Source organism: Polypterus senegalus, chromosome 16 (genome assembly GCF_016835505.1).
Source record: "Polypterus senegalus isolate Bchr_013 chromosome 16, ASM1683550v1, whole genome shotgun sequence".
Taxonomy (NCBI): domain Eukaryota; kingdom Metazoa; phylum Chordata; class Cladistia; order Polypteriformes; family Polypteridae; genus Polypterus; species Polypterus senegalus.
The window spans coordinates 58400971-58405569 of record NC_053169.1 but is presented as its reverse complement, the minus strand read 5'-3'; the positions used below and the strand labels follow the sequence as shown (position 1 = coordinate 58405569).

Here is a 4599-nt window from a genome sequence, read left to right as displayed (position 1 = left end):
CCAGGGTTTTTAAAAGATCCTTGGGTCAAAGCACGCCTCAGGTTCCCACCACCAAAACAAACCGACCTCACCTTGGGAGCTTGGGTATGGTAATCTCCCACCTGTTTTTGGTTGTTTGGGCAGTGTGTCCAGGCTCCTCTAAGGGTTCTCTCCTGCTTCATTAAGGAGACCATCCTGCCGACTATGCCAGTGTGAAAGAATCAGACGGACACACAACAAAGTTTTAGGGCAGCCACCCATATAGTTTCCCTGGCAGCAATGTGTACAGGTTAGAGTCCAAAACAGAACTGTTTAAGTACCGAGGATGAGGGGTTTTTATAAGTGGTTCTCAGGAAGTGACGTCCTTGGGCCGGGACAGGAAGGATTTCTCATGTTTGGTCTGTGGAGAGAAAACAGACGTTTAGTACACCTCACCGCCCCCTGGCCTGGGGGTGTAATTGGCGTTTTCTGGTCCCTTTGGTTCCTAAGTGCACGTGTGTGATATTGTGTATGGTAAGAAATATTGAAGACTTATAGAATCTGTGATTGAAAGCAGTAATGTTAATAATGTATAACAAATTAAGAATATACTGTACATTTTTGCTTACCTTTTTCTTACATTCCTTGTAAATGTGGAGGAAAAAGGCTATAAGCTATATGATAACCATTTAAAGAATTATCTTTTTTTTCTTCATAAAATGCATGGAATCCTTCAGCATCTTACCGAGGCAGAGAAGTGGTGTGCTGATAATAAACCAGTGCTCACGGGGCAAGCCTCACTCCCTTCATTACTGTCAATGGAGAAAGATGACATGGAGGCTCTTCAGAAATTTGATGTGCTACATGAATTTCCAGAAGAAGAGGATTGGGAATATGTCCTTAGACCCTTCATCATCCTTTTTACACATATGGAAGACATGCATCTGTTTTTAGATAACATGAGAGGAAAAAAGGAAAATGACTGCGTTTTGTTAGAAAATGTAACATAAACATACATACCCCTCATTGTTCAGTTAAAACTTACAATTTTTGTTCTATATTTTATATATTATTTAACATTTTTGTAATAAATGTTGCAAACCAACTTCATGTTTGTAGTCCACTGTCTCAGATCTGCACTTAGTGTTATGTATTAAAATAATGTTTTATAAAGCAGGGCAAGGCAATTTTTATTTCTAAAACAAATTTACAACAGCCAGAACTGAACCAAAGTGCTCTACAAGAAAGGGTAAAAGAAGCAGTTCAAATATGCAGTATGTAGACATCACAAAACTGCAAGCATAACCAACCATTAAATAAAAGATAAACTCAAAATACCCAAACCCACACATACATATTTATAATCATGAACATACATGAACCAACATATACAAACATAATGTCAAACTCTTGCAGGGTCAAATGGCAGCAAGCTGAAATAAGACTTTAATGATGAATAAAAGTGGCCTGTGTTGGAGCCGACCTAATAGAATAAAGCGAGCCACTCCAGAGAAAAGGAGCAGCCACCACAAATAGCTCATTCTTCCTTTGCTTCAGCCTCGAGCACAGCACAACTAAGAGCATCTGGCTGGTAGACCGCAGTGCTCTTGTTGGCACATACAAGCCAAGATAAGTTCCAAGAGGCAAGATGAGGCTGTTCCACTCAAAAATTTGAAAATAGAATTTTAAAATTCATTCTGAAGCGGACCAGAAGCCAATGAAGCAAGGTCAGTATCGGTGAAATATGGTCATGCTTACAAAAGCCTTCAATAAGCGAGCAGCAAAGTTGTGGACTAGTTGTAGGTGTCGTAACAAGACCTGATCAATACCTACCAACAAAGAACTGCAATAGTCCAAATGAGATGTTATAAAAGCTTGGATGGCCTTTTCAAGATCACTGAAAGAAAAAAAAAAGTATTTAAAGTCTCAGCTGGAAAAAGCTTCATTTATCCTCACAATTTATCTGTTTGTAGAGTTTGAATGAGCTGTCAAAGATCACGCCTGGGCTCCTAACTTAAGCTTTATGATACGTATATGGCAAGGGGTCCGAGAGCAACAACAGAGACGAACAAACCTTCTGAACTTTTGGACACCACAGTCTGTTTTTTTTATAATTTAGTTTAAGAAAAATCATTGCCATCTAGGTTTGAATATCATCCAAGCACACATGAAGGGTCTGCATTGTCTTGCTTTGACTTTAGTGGCAAATAGATTTGAGTGTCATCAGCATAGCAGTGAAAGGAGAAGCCATGCTCATTAACAATGGAGCCGAAATGTAGCATGCATATCAAAAAGAGAACTGGTCCAAGGATGGAACCCTGAAAGTAAGAGGAGCTACAGAGGATGAGACCTCACCCAAATGAGTAGAAAAGCTCCTATTGCTTAGATAAGATTTAAACCATTTAAGGGAATTACCTTGGGTGCCTATAGACTGTTCAAGATGGGATAAAAGAATCCTAACACCCACAGTATCTAAAGCTGAGGCAAGACCTAGCAGTACGAGAATGGCAGAATCTCCAGCATTAGAAGTTAGGAGGAGGTCATTTTAAACCTTTAACAAGGTTTCAGTTTCAGTGCTGTAAGAAGATCTACATCTGGATTGGAGTTTTTCCAGAATACAATTTTCATCAAGAAATGTTTGATTTGGGACAACTTTTGCTAAGACTTTCCAAAAAAGGAAAGTTTAGAAATTGGCCTGAAATTTACCACATTAGAGGGTCCAGATTTTGTTTTTTAATAAGTGTCTACACCGCAGCAAGTTTCAAGGCAGCAGGAACACAAACAGAAATCAAGCTAAAATTTATTAAGGTAACAACACTTGGTCCGAGAGAATCAAAAAACCCGTTAACTAATCGAGAGGGGACACTGTCCAAGGGGCAGTTTGTAGGATTCAGGAGTTGCACCAAATCAGACAACAGAGATGATGACACACGCAGACTCAAAGTGGTCAAAGACAGCTGAACACACTATGGGAAGAGATGAATCCTGAGCAGGCAGTGGGACTGATGACCTAATAACGGTAATCTTATTGACAAAAAATTATATTTCCGTTTAGAGAGTAAGTTGGGGTATGCGAGAAATGACAAGTTCCTAATTCAAGAAATTGTATATGGTGATTAAAGGATTTAAAATCACTAAAAATTGATTTGTAATTATTGCATCGACCCAAACAAAACATTTTTAAAGGTAAATTTAAAATCTGAATCAATGTATTAGTTCAGTTCCAAAATAAATGAAAGACGGTTTATGGAAGTGCAGCTTTCAATAATGCAATTTTTTACATTTCTTTAGAAAAACAAACGATAAAATCTGTTTAGCAATTTAAGAGATTTGTCTCACTTTTTTTGATAAGTATATTCTTATAAGTTGGGGTCCCAGGGAGAACAATTATGCATTAAAATTCCAAACCAGGAAAACGTTTGAAAGTTTAATAACTCCACTTGAAATTTATCAACATTATAGCAGCAGCATAGAACAAAATTAAGAAAACACAATTCAAGACAGACAATGAAAATGAAGGTCCCCATGTACTGTAGTAAGCTGGATCATTTCAAACATTGTTCAGTATAAACAATTTTAAAAGTTTCTTTTACGGAGAACTCGAAAGTTTAGACCTTGATTTTCATGCCTGTTGATCATCATTTATTACTTAAGATAATAAATTGATGCCATTAACGGAACTTTCCCTTTTATTGAACGAGGTTCCAGAAATAATGTACAAATAATTTTAAATATTTTGAATGATAGAATTCACTATAATAGCTGTTAGAGCAACCACATTCATATTTACTGTAGTACGGTGTTTTCTTAATCTTAAAAATATGTTATGTCCTCTTTCCTTTATATATCGAATCCTAAATCATAAATTATAAAACCGTGTTTTTTGTTTCTAAAAAGAAATACGACAGTAATATGATAAAGAGAATCTCGGATTCCTGCCTCGTGGTTGGAGGAAGGCATACTAATATCATCTTTTCGAGTTAATTAACGTTACTAGTTTTGCAACAAAGCGATGTGCCGAAGGACTGACGCGAATGCTGGGGGTGTGGCGTGGAAGGCCGAGTCTGAGACCTGCAGCCGAATACATTTGACTGAAACAAGTGCTTCGGATACATCAGACAACTACAATACCTGCGGCGGCTTATGCTCGAGCTTTACATCACATCTTCTGCTGGTTTCATTTTCACCAATCTGACGTCGAATGACGCATGAGCCCACCCGCCCCCGCCCCGCCAAGTCCAGGTCCAATGACTGGAGACTACGGGCAAGATGAAACGTCTGCGGTCTCGCGAGGGTCGCGCATTGGGAGCGGCGGGCCGGCGGCTACTGTTGCAGGTTGTGGGCTACTCAGTTAGTTGGTCGTGTGCACAGTTAAATTGAACAGCTTTTAAAAAAATAATGCTGGTGTACCAGACTGCAACTGATTCTGTCATTTCCCACGTCGCGTCCCCGTTTCGTCAAAGTCGCAGAGAAACGTTACTTCGGACTCCAATGGTAGTGAAAAAAAAAAACCCAAAAACTGACGTGCGCGTTGCAGCCAGCGGCCAGGTGCAGGAACGACTTGAGTGGGCATGTCTTACCTATGTTGTATGGCGCTGCTTTCGTATTAGGCCCGCTTTGTGTTGTTTAACAACTTTATTT

The 4599-nt window shown here is 39.1% G+C and overlaps 1 long non-coding RNA gene across 1 annotated transcript; it reads right to left on the bottom strand.

The window, feature by feature from the left end:
* Positions 1 to 340: 340 nt before the first annotated feature.
* LOC120516754 lies at positions 341 to 4138 on the bottom strand. Its single transcript, XR_005630904.1, has 4 exons — positions 4090 to 4138; positions 1792 to 1855; positions 704 to 902; positions 341 to 379 (listed from the first exon to the last, which is right to left on the bottom strand). It is a non-coding gene; the product is annotated as an uncharacterized LOC120516754 (long non-coding RNA).
* Between the last annotated feature and the right edge of the window lie 461 nt (positions 4139 to 4599).